This window comes from Elephantulus edwardii, unplaced genomic scaffold, assembly GCF_000299155.1.
Source record: "Elephantulus edwardii isolate Elephantulus edwardi_28Jun2011 unplaced genomic scaffold, EleEdw1.0 scaffold00283, whole genome shotgun sequence".
Taxonomy (NCBI): domain Eukaryota; kingdom Metazoa; phylum Chordata; class Mammalia; order Macroscelidea; family Macroscelididae; genus Elephantulus; species Elephantulus edwardii.
Window position 1 is genome coordinate 573,738 of NW_006400033.1, and position 12,582 is coordinate 586,319.

Below are 12,582 nucleotides of genomic sequence, written 5' to 3' on the forward strand. Positions count from 1 at the left end.
CTGGTGGCAGATTCATCCTAATAAAGTCCAGCCTCACAAATGGTCTGTTCTGCATATAGACTGAAAAGGTATGGAGACAGGATGTATCCCTGATGCACTCCCTTCCCAATTTTGAACCATGCAGTGTTTCCCTGCTCTGTTCTGATGACTGTCTCCTGGTCCAAGTATAGGTTTCACATGAGCACAGTAAAGTGTTCTGGGATTCCCATTCTTCTCAAGGTTAGGCACAATTTTTTGTGCTCCACACAGTCAAATGCCTTTGCATAGTCAATAAAGCACAGATAGACATTCCTCTGGTACTCTTTGCTTTCTGTCAAGATCCATCTGACATTGGTGATAATGTCTCTAGTACCACGGCCTCCTCTAAATCCAGCAAGTATTTCTGATAGCTCTCTGCTAATGTCCTGTTCATTTTTGGATAGTCTTCAGTAGGATTTTGTTTGTCTGTAATATTAGTGATATTGTTCTATAATTTCCACACTGTAGGATCACTTTTTTAAGGATAGAAATAAATGGATCTCTTCCACTCAGTTGGCCAGATAGTTATCCTCCAGATTTCTTGGCACAACCTGAAGAGTATGTCCAGGACAGCATCTATTTGTTGAAATATGTCAGTTGGTATGTCATCAATTCCTGGGGGCTTGTTTTTTGCCAGTTCCTTCAGAGCAGCTTGAACTTCCTCCATTATCATTACATTTTAATCATATGTTGTTTCATTAAATTCTTCTGTGTCTGCCAGTTGTTTTTTGGTACAGTGTCTCTGAGGGTAGGAACATTAAAGCTTAAGAGCTGAAGAAAGAGGAAACTTTAAAGCCATCCTCTGAGACTCCTCACTTATTTTTTTGGGGGGGCGGGGGGAACCACAAAAATTATATATCTTTATTTTTGTACTGCGGGAGTAGAAAAGAAATCAGCTCCTATACTGGGCCCTCTTCAGTGGCAGCTTCTTTTTCCATAGGGTTAAGGAAGATTTTGAGGAAATATAAGTTGTTTGGAAAAAGTCAGGTACAGTTGCTTTGTATGTTGTGATGAGCAGAAGGGATGAAGTGAAGTGTGAAGGCCGCTCACACCCTCCATCTTGCCTCAGACTATGTCCTGGAACCCTGGGGCATAGGAAAGTGCACTCTCATTCTTGCTTCTTGGGATTGTTAATGGCCAAATAGTGTTAAAGAATGACAAGCAGGAAGAGCAACATGCCCATCAGGTTGGCAAAGATGGCAAGCTGCATGTCCGTTATCTTCCTGTCCCACTGGGCTCCGCTCCCATGCTCCCTGCGAGCAAGTTCCAGGCAGGAGACTGGGCCCGGCACTTTGGAGCTGACCCCTCACTTCTTAATGGAGAAAACGGAATCCTGGGTGTGGAATGGCTCACCTGTGAGCACACACTGCTGGTCGCTCAGCTGGAACCAGAGCTGGATTCTCTGGTGCCCAGGCCAGGAGCCAGGCACTCTTGCATTGTACCTAGTGGCAGCCCTTCCATGCGCGCCCTACCCCACAGTCACCCAGTCTGAGGCCTTGCTGACCATTTTCTACTTAGATTTCATCAGTGGGCACCTTGGAACAGCAGCAGCATACGCGAGAGGTGGCTGTAGGCTGCTAAACAGTTTAGAATAACATCCAGCCCTGGACACTCTGTCCTTCTGTTTTCCTATCAAACATCTTTAGGAGTTAAGCAGGTCCATTAATATACAACAGGTAGCTAGAATATGTCGCCAAGGCAAGACTAGATCAAAAAGCAAGCAAAACACAAATGGCCCACAGCCACTGCGTCCATGCCAACCCATAGTAGTCCTCTACCAGGGTTCCAAGGCTATAAATCTTTACACACTGCCCATCTTTCTTCCAGTGGATTCAAACTCGCAACCTTCTGGAGAGCAGTTCAATACATAAAGAATTGTACATTAGTGTTCCTTAGGTAAGGCTGTGGCAGCATTTAAATGCAGGAGCTACTACGTACATATGAGTCAAGCAATTTGGATCACAGGTACATTTCATTGTAAGGTGTTGTTTATCATTTTATGACCTCTGATAGTGTGGGTTGTGTCTGTTATTTATTGTTGAGTTGGAACTGATCTGTAGCTGACTGACCTTCCAGAAAGTTTTCAGAGATAGTTACTCACACAGGAGGAAGTGATTCTTTCTCCTCCCCTTCCTTCTGCACAGCAGCTGGTGGATTCAAGCCACATACCTTGGAGTTCACGGCATACTTCCTTATCACTAAGCCACTAGAGCTTGAGAGCATGCACTGTTATTATTATTGTCGTGTACCGTCGGCTAAGAACCAACCTCTGACGGGTTTTCAGAGGCAGTTAATTGCATGAGAGGAGATTGCCCATCTTTCTCCTGCGGAGCAGCTGGTAGACTTGAACCATGTGTCTTTGGAATTGCAGCACCGCTTCTTGCTACTAGGCCACAACAGCACTTGTAAATTTTTTTTTTTGCAGTTTTTATGGTTTATTTAGCACAAATAAAATGTACAAACAAGCTTTCTATTCATTTTCTTCGCTGCGCAGTCTGGCATTGGGATTGGTGACTCTAATGGCCAGCCGGGCTGCTCTTTCCACAATGGCTTTGCGGTTCTTGGAGGAAACATTGTGCGCAATCTCAGCACAGTAAGATTTGTTACACATCAGCAGCACCTCCAGCTCCTTGACATTGTGGACTAGGAATTTGCGGAAGCCACTGGGCAACATGTGTTTTGTCTTCTTGTTGCTCCCGTAACCAATGTTGGGCATCAAGATCTGGCCCTTAAATCTTCTCCGAATCCTGTTGTCGATGCCTCTGGGCTTGCGCCAATTACGCTTAATTTTGACATAACGGTCTGACTGGTGGCGGATGAATTTCTTGGTCCTCTTTTTGACGATCTTTGGCTTCACCAGGGGTCTGAGGGCAGCCATTATGCCAGTGGCAGCTGACAACCACCTCCGTAGAAAGCACGGAAGGAAAGAGAAGCACTTGTAAATTTAACTGTAGTTCCACTTTTCCAGGAAGCTGGACTGATTTTTTTGTTTTTTAATGGATGCCTGTCCTCCTCATTCCCCTGCTCTTTCCTCTCCTTGTCCTTCCCCAGCCACCTCTTGTTTTCACCTTTTAAAAAGCCACATCTGCCATATGAGTGCTGTTAGGGCCTGGGATTTTACCTGAACCTCCTCTGGGGCCTTTGCCTCTTGAAGGAAGAAGGAAAGATAAGGCAGAACTTCAGCTGAGGGACGTGGTCTTCAACAGACAGGACTGGGACAACTGCTTGTAGGAACCCCTCCTGGTGACCCTTGGGACCTCCTGACCAGGCCCCACCTCGCGTGTCACTGTCATTATTCAGCACAGCTCTCTGTCACCCAGACTCTGCTCCTCCTCAGCAGCTTCTGTGCCCCTTAGTTCCAGCCTGCTCCACATCAGAAGCACAAATCAGCTTGGTTTGGTTTTGAATGCTAGTTCCCTTTCAGGTGCCCCGGTCACAGAGTACGTTACATATGGGACTACAAACCAAAAAGTCAGTGGTTCAAATCCACTAGCCATTCCTTAGGAGGAAGATGAACAGTCTCCTTGAGAGAAAGATTGACAGCTTTAGAATCCAGGGGAGGGTCACTCTGATTAAACAGCAGTGGGTACTGCCCTACGCACATGCTTTATTTCTGTTACCCGTGACCCCAGCTGTGAATGAAAGTAGGGAGGGCAGATAATGGGGGCAGGTCTCGGTGTGTGGCACATGCATCCAGGCTGTTATTCTAAAGTCCTGCTTTCTCCATATCACTCACTACTGAACACTTTTAGTGCAGCTCTAAATGATTACCAAAGTTTTAAATATAGGCATTGAAAGCACTTTTTCAGTCTTCCATCATCATCAGCTCAGCCCAGAGGCTGTAAATCACACAGGAAGAGATTGCCCATCTTTCTCCCTCAGAGCAGCTATCTGCCTTTGGGTTGGCAGCGCAACTCCTGACCCACCAAGACACCAGAGCTCCCCATAATAATACTAAAATCTCTTTTCTCCTTGGACTGTTTTACCCCAGATTACACAAACATACCTTGGATTTTTGTCCTCCTTTTTACCTTAGTCCACGCCGCTCACCTCCCAGAAATACCCTTCTCTTTCTTATTGATGACACAATTCCTGCCCTGCTCAAGTTTGAGGAGCTGTGTGAGGCTGCCCTTGAGTGTTTGAGCCAAAGGTGCTTTCCCTCTCCACCGAACGTTTTCCACATGCCATTATCTGCCATTTGCTGACTTGTACTATTTAACTTTCTGTGTGTCTGATGCCCAAGCAGACTATGAGCTCCTCAGGAGGAGAAACCCTGTCCATGCTCACCCAGGGATGTTGTTGATTTTTGAGAGAGGGAGGGATGGAAGGAAAAAGGAGGAGACAGCATGATGCTCTTCATCCCCATTTTCTTAGCTTGGTGCCCATGGCTCTTTTTTCCCCCCCATTATCAGGTGACTCGACTCTTTCATTTTGTCTTCTCTTTGGACCTCAGAGAAGGGCAGGTAACCCTGTTAAGAGGTGTGACTAACTCCAAACTGATCTAGCAGGGTCGAGAGGCCAACCGGCTCCTCTGCCCACCAGCACATGGTCTGGATCAGAGCCAGGTGTCCCTCCGGCCTTGACACCTGTGTGTGTGTATGTGCTGTGTTAATCTGTTCTGTAGACACAGAGCTGCTCCCACTCCATCATCCCTCCAGAGCCTCTGACTGCCTTAACTAGGAGCATCTAACACAAGATTAACTTACTCTCTCTCCCATTCTTTCTTTGTTTAATTATGCCTGGAGAATGAATTGAGCTGGATTGTTGATGCTGTCTTGGTAGAAATTTTCTTTCTCTCTTTCTATTTGATGTGTTAATCCAATGTTCTATCACACACAAGACGTGATATCCCCCCAGCATGTGGATAAGGATCCTGCTTGGCACTGCTGTGGAGCATGTCTAGCTGCAGAGTTTTACTCTCAGCAAGGCGGGTACACCTCGGGGATTTACACAGAAATACTAACTCTCTCTGAATTATTGGTGGAACATGTGGTTATGCCAGTGGCTTTTTTATCAATTGCCTGACTCACTAAAATCTTTTCTCTTTGTTCTTATTGTCATGAGTTGAAGAAGATATCATGTGTGGGAGTGGGGCTTCAATTTCTGACTCTTGGGTCCTTCTCCTGTGACTTGGTTGTCCATCCAGAAGAGACCTCATCAAGTTTTGAAATCAAGCTTTGCAGCTCTGTGAGCCCTAATGACAAGTCATTTACTTAGTTGTGAATTGTTTGACTTGAAACCTCTCATTGTTTGACTTGAAACCAACTCATAAACTGACCCTCCAGCCGGTTTCCAGGGCAATCAGTGTGTGTGGGGGGCTTCCCCACCCTTCCCCTTCTCAACAGCCAGCCGGTGCATGTGAGCCAGCAGAGAGATCAAGCCTTTGGTGCAGCAGCCCAGCTCTCTATGGACTACATCACCAGTGCTTCCTTTTACTTGGAATACCAGGATAATGATAGCTGCATTTCCCCAGGGACACCTTCTCTCCCTTGATTAAGAAACAGATCAAAACAGAGAATTTGGAATATGTTGGCTCCATGGCTTTCTTATCCCTTAGGAAGAGACGAAATTTAAAATCTCAGATTAAAAGATAATTCAGTTACACAGTTTAACCTCCATTAAAGGTCAATGTTAGGAGTTTTAGTACGGTTCTCAGGAATGAATGGTTCTGCCTCCCTTGCATCGGGATGGTGGTGGTGGTGGTAGTCAAGTGCAGTCGACTGTTACTCATTGCAGCCCTGTGAACTGCAGTCTGAACCTTACCTTATTTTGCTCCATCCTCACCACACCTGGCATGCTTGAGCCCATTGTTACAGGCACCGTGTCAGCCCATCTTGTGGAAGGTCTTCCTCAGGTTGCTTCCGTGGAATTTCTGTGTTGAGTTTGGAAAATCCCTGGATCATATTGTGTTGACATGCTCTGAAGCAGTAAGTTTAAACAAATAACAGATAAATAAAGCAACAACAAAACCAGGTAGGTCATGCTTACACCACCATGGGGGATAACAAGGCCTAGAACAGGAGTGTATGAGACAAGACTGATTCTTCTCCTAAGACTATCCCTTTTCATGGGAGGCCAAGTCTGTCTCCCTTCCCAGTCCCATGGTGGTAAGCTAAGGAGCAGTTTCTCCAGAGGCGGGACTGCAGGGGACAGTGCTGACATCCACTGTGACTGCCCAAGGGGCGGACTGACCCTGGTTCGTTACATGGCCTGAGAATCCTCAGATTTTCATGTGCTGCATGTTCTAAATTCAGTGCCACGTGGTAAGGAAATTGATGCAAGGTTAAACAGAGATACACATGCCAGAAGTCAGTCCCCCCTCTTCAGAATTCCCTTGCAAGACTTGACATTTCTTCTCAAGTCATTCTAGAAGCTCATCTTATAGAATTGCAGTCAGAGCCAGATCATGAACCCCAAAAGGATTGTAGATTCTGGAAGCCAGACTTTCCCAGTTGTGAGAGAATCTTGTGCAGCTCTTTCTTCTCTCTTTTTGGCATAAATTCACACAGCAAATGCTAGACCATTTCAACCATTTCTCCATGTACAACTGAGTGACATTGAATGCATTCTTCAAGTTACACAACCTTTTCCACTGTTTATCTCCATTCACTTAAACCCATGTCCCTGCCCCCTAGGCCTCCTAACTCACGTTTTGAGTTGCTGTTGACAGATTCATCTCATATAAACAATTCTTTAGAGGAGCTCAATGTTCAAAGTAGACACGCTTTACTATTAAGCTGTTGTTTGGTTCAAGGATAGCTTGTTGTTGTTATGTGCCATCCAGACCCTTCACTTATGTACAACAGCCCTAACCTCTGTTCTATCCTGTGCCAATCTTATTGTCTCTGACACACCTACCCACATTACCCCAGTCACTGACTCAGTCTATCTCATGGAGAGTCTTCCTCTTTTGTACTGTCTGTCCCTAAACCTTTTATTTTCCCACTAAAGTTCTGAATCTGACAGAAGCCAAGCTAACTTCATCAGGGCCCCATAGTGGAGCTGATGCAGACTCTCAGGTCCAGTTCACAACTTAGCTGTCAGTATCTGAAGAAGTTTCTTCTCTCAGTTCTTTCTAAGTCTGGTTTTGTTGCGGTGGTGGTGGTGGTGGTGGTGGTGGTGGTGGTTGGTTGGTTGGTTTTTATTTTTTTAATAGTCCCGTCTCATTTTTTTCCCCTTTTCATTACTGGCATTTATGCGCATCACTTAAGACCTATCTATAGTCACCAAATATGTAACTTTGGGATAGCATTGTGGGTATTAGGAAAAATTAAGATGTGATAGTTTCGTAAAGTTAGTACATGTGCATGGCACAAAATCCTAAAAGTACAAATTAAATAAATCTCACTCCTGTGCCTACATCCACATGTGTGCAGTTATGTCAGAAATGACTCATAACTGACCCTCCAGCAGGTTTTCAGAGGTAGTAAATCACACAGGAGGAGATTGCCCATCCTCCTTCTGTGAAGCAGCCAGTGGATTCGAACCACATGCCTTTGGAATTGTAACACAATTTCTTAACACTAGATCATCAGACCTCCCTATACTTAGGCCACCAGACCATTCACTAGCATTGATTTAAACAAAAATAAACAAAAAAAACCTTTCACTTTTTTTACAAACTTTCACTTTTGACCATTTCTTTCATTAATCGAATACATTCATTTGCACCCAGATATATCCCATTATCACAAGTAAACTGGACCCTAAGCTCATTGCCATTATGTAAGAACCAACTCACAGAAGACCCCGCAGCACATTTTCAGAGACTAAATTGTCTGAGAGGACATTACTCATCTTTCTCCTGAGGAGCAGCTGGGGGATTCAAACTACCTGCCTTTGGGGGGACAGCACAGCTCCTTACCTGCTAGGCCACCAGAGCTCCCTAACAAATACAAAGACTTCTTCCAAGGTGGGATGCAGTAGGAGCTCTAAGTGGTAACCAATGATAGACTTCTTTTGCCTCCATCCTCCCATCTTCACCTACCCCCCAGCACAGTTCAGATGTGCTCCCCTCATGTGGGGGACTGGACCCATTGCCCCCTGGTTTTCCCCCACATGCCTCACGGGCACATCCCAAGTCCCTGTTGAACAGGACGTGTGCTGAGAGATCCCCCTGCTGTTGCACCTTACACAGAGGGTTACTCAGTTGATGGTCACGTTCATTCCACTCCTTGCCTCCTAACGAGTGTCGAGTGGCTGCAGTAGTAAATGAAATGGTTTGAAGAAGAAGATTCCCAACCCTCAATGCCAGGAGTTCAGTACATTTGGATGGAGTACAGCTATGTTCTACTAGACAAGAGAAAGCAACTTCAAGTGAAGTCATGTGTCCTTGAATATGAAATGCTAGGGTTTGTAGGACACACTGCATTTTGTGCTATTAAGATAATTAAGGCAGAGGGTTCATGGAGATGGGAAGGGAGGGAGAGGGGAGCAGAGTTAGTGGATGGATGGGTGGATGAAAGGAAAGGCAGGGTACAGTGAGAGTTTGATGAGATATATAGATAGTGTTTATCAGTTACAATTAACTTTATAAACCAACATGATATATGAATGAGTAAATGAAAACCAATATGAAGAAAAAGAGATGGATGGCAGGAACCAGGCTGCCAGGCAAGAAAGCAGACACAAATACACCTCAAGGAGGAAAAAATAAAACAGAAGGCATTAGAGAGGTGCAGGAAGAGCCACTCCAAAGCATTAGCAATATTACTGATGATTTCTTTGAAAAGAACCACAGGACAGGTGCGTAGCTGTGTGTGCTAAGACAATTTAGAAATATCCTTTGCATAAATATTTAATCTGATTAAAAACAGTCAAACCACAAAAAAAAATACTAAGGTCTTTTCTCTTAGGTTTGTACTTGTACTTAGCAAAAGAATTCTTTTAGGCCTATCTAGACATAGATGAGAGAGGCAGATGTTTGTACATACATTTAAAGAAATCTGTAATCTCACTGGATGGGCTGGGCTGTTCCTAACATCGCTTCTTCACTTGGCAGTTCTGAGTCTCTTGTCTACTCAACTCCTCTGTTTCCACGTCGTCTTGTTCTCTATGTCTCAGAGACAATGGACCATGCTAAGCTCCCGTCTCTGGGACTTTTGTCCATCCTATGGACACCACTCTGCCCACTTCAAGTCACTGCTTACTTTATCTCACCAGGCATCAGTAGAAGGACTTTTAGGACTCCAGGGCTCTGTTCTCCCTTCCAGGGTTCCCAAGTAGTCTGTTAATTGAGCACAGAGGGCTTTGCTTCTCTGCCTTGTACGCCTTGGGGACTCACAGTGACCATGGCAGCAACAGTTGTCAGCCGAGCCTCAGTGTCAGAGGTGAAAAAGTGTCTTCATCTTGAGAAAAGTCACATGTAGCAAGTCTAGAAGGAGGTGCTTCTGTTTGTCCCTGTGACCCGGCGATGTCACAGCATCCTGAGTGGAGGTCTCTGTGACTCCTTCATAAGGCGGCAGCTCCAGACATCCAAGTCATATTCAAAGACAGAAAGTAAGAGTCAGGTCCTCCCCCCACCCGTCAGGAAGAGATAATCCCTTTTCTAGCAGTCCTTTCACGGGAGAGAGATGAAGTCACCTTCCACATCATCTACAGCCTCTGAAAAGTTGTTAGAGGCCAGCTCTGATTTGATTCCCCTTGATGTTAATTAAAGAGTTGAGGTTTTGTTAGCAATCCCTCCACAGATTGCCCTTTACATCCCATCGTCCAGACAGAATGGTGTGACACAGCTCTCATGACTGCAAGGAAAGCCAGCAAATCTGGGTTTTCTCAGCATTTCAAGGATGGGTGCAGGCCAAGTGCATTTGGGATATATTGAGTTAAACAAATTCAAGCAAGTTTTTTTCTTCTAGAACTCAGAACTTTATAGTATAGTAATGTGTTCCTTTGAGTTACAGTATGAAATATGCTATTACATTTTTCTCGACTTAAACCCCACTGCCAGGAGCTGGCTCTGAGTCAACTCCCCTCTCAGGTCTCTGAGGCTGTAAATCTTTACAAGAGGTGATTGCTTATCTTCCTCCCTCGGAGAACTGTTGACCTTGTGGTTAGCAGTCTTAACACGTTACACATTCCACCACCTTTTTCCTCCCTTTCTTTTCTAAATTTAGGCAATCCAGATTGTTTTCCCAAACTCAGGAACTTAATTGTGCAGAGAGTGCCTGCTGGCTCAGTGGTAAAGCACTCAACTACTGACTGGCCAGCAGTTTGAATGTGCCAGCTACTCTGAAGGAGGGATGTGGCATCTACTTCTGCGATGAAGCCGCCAGAGTGGATCTGGGAGACAGTTCTGCTCTGTCCTGTAGCTTTCCTGGGAGTCTGAATCAACCAGACAGCAAAGGACAAATGATGCAGAATTAGCCGGATTTACTAATTAGCAGCACTAGGCGGTTCCCAGAGGAGTATGGGAAGCCATTGGTGGAGAATAACAAAGCGAAAGTTCCCTAGAGCATCTCCCAGGCGGCAGGTGGAATGAGGTTTGTAAGACATGAATGAGCGTGAGCTTTTGTGTGGAGACTAAAGAGGCCTGAGAGGCTTACAAATGAGAGACACAATGTTGTCTTCACAGAGTATTTTGACAGGAATGGGCTAATTTGTTTTCAGGAACCTTGTCTTTGTGTCACTGATCTCCTCTGACGCAGGACTAGGCTAATACTGAGCTGTCAGGATCTCCTTCTCTGCTAACCTCAGCCACTTCCAGTCTTCATGATGCCGGCGATATTGGATCTCGGCTGGCTGGCTGCTGGGAACAAGCTTGTGTGCTTTGCTGGAATGGACATGTCTGGCCCCTGATGCAGTGTGCACTCAGATATGTCACATAAGAGTTGCAGGAACTGGAAGGCTATGTTGATAAGGTTAGTCCCTGATCATTCACTTGAGTCATGAAGCTTCTCTTGGTCCTGGTCACCTTTCATTTGATACCTATCAGTGTCTCGTGCCACAAGCACTGTAACAATAAAAAAATCATCAACATCACCAGAGTCAACATTTTTTTTAATACTGGGTGTTATAAGGGGTATTATTTCATAAGTATTTTCCTACTTAGTCCTCACCACGCTCCTTTGAAATAGATGCTGTCCTGCAGACAAGGGAATTGAGGCATAGAGAGGGTAACATCATCAGGCTGGCTGGAATTCAAGGCCATGTCTGGCTCTAGAACTGTTGTGTGTAACCTTTACCTCCATGGCTTCTGTGTTGAGGTGGCATTCCTGTGTCCCTGGTGCCTTTCAGGGTTTGTCAGAACCATATGATGTATTCTGTACTTCTAGTCACAAGTAGCACAGGATCTGGCCCATGGGAAGTATTTGATTGATACATTATTGTTAAACAGATACATCAGTAAATGGGAAGAGCAATGAATTGAGGGGTAGTTTTCCTGAATTTCAACATGACAATATATGGCTCTGAATTACCAGAATGTTTTCTCATCCTTTTTCAGAATCACTCTGTTGGTTTTTTCCTCAGTCATCTCATTTCTTTTACTTTTTGGCTGTCATGTGAAGGCTTATCTAATAACATAATCCTGGATCATTGGCTGTTTGGTTTGGAGAGGATCAGAAGGCTGGCTGTTCTGCCCTCGTTTTCTTGGCCACAGCTACTCTGCTGTTAATGGCTCAGGCGTGAGTGCTCCAGCCCCTGGCCTCCTGACATCCTGGAACAGTCCAGGGCAAACAAGGGTCATTTCTGTCCAAATGCCATTTTTTTTACAATTCTACTTGTATTGCTGTTGTTGTTAGGTGTTGTTGAATGTGTTTCACATGAATCAGATGCTATGAAGAACTGATCTGAACCCTGACATATCCTGCTCCGTGCTTATCATTTCTGACACACCTAAGTCCATTATTGCAGTCACTATGTCAGTCCATCTATCAAGGGAGGATCTTCCTCTCTCACTGACCCTCCACTTTTCCAAGCATGATGTCCCTCTCCAAGGAATAGCCTCTGCTAGCAACATGCCCAGAGTATGTGAGACAAAGCTTTGTCATCTTTGCCTCCAAAGAACACTCTGACTGCACCTTCCCCAAGACATATCTGTTTGATTTTTGTTTGTTTTTTTCTTCTCTCTCAACTGTATGATACATACAAATAGCAGGCCTCTGAAAACCCTATGTACAACAGAACACATTTAGATAACAGAAAAGGCAAAGGAGGTTGAGTTTTCAAATATGGAAGTACAAAGGAAGAGGAACAGTTGTAAGCAGACACTAGTGATTGGGACATGGAATGTGAGAACCACAAATGTAGGGAAATTAGATATTATTAAGGAAGAAATGGAACACATAAATATTGACATACTAGGCATTGGTGAGATGAGATGGACTGGCATGGGGCATTTTGAGTTGGATGACCATATGATATATTACTCTGGAGATGAAAAGGTGAGGAAAAATGGAGTTGCTTTCATAGTTAAAAAAGTCATTGCCAGGTCCATCTTGAAGTACAATATTGTCAGTGACAGGATAATATCTATACACATAAAGGAAATCCAGTGAATATCACTATCATTCAAATATATGCACCAACAACCAGAGCCAAGGAAGAGGAGATAGAAGATTTTTA

General features: G+C 44.6%; 1 protein-coding gene and 1 pseudogene across 1 annotated transcript in view; one reads left to right on the plus strand and one right to left on the minus strand.

The window, feature by feature from the left end:
• LOC102854660 (receptor expression-enhancing protein 1-like) overlaps nt 1-12,582 on the plus strand; it is a 79,314-nt gene that overhangs the window by 39,674 nt on the left and 27,058 nt on the right. The window lies entirely within an intron of this gene.
• Nucleotides 1,127-1,525, minus strand: LOC102863618 (annotated as a pseudogene).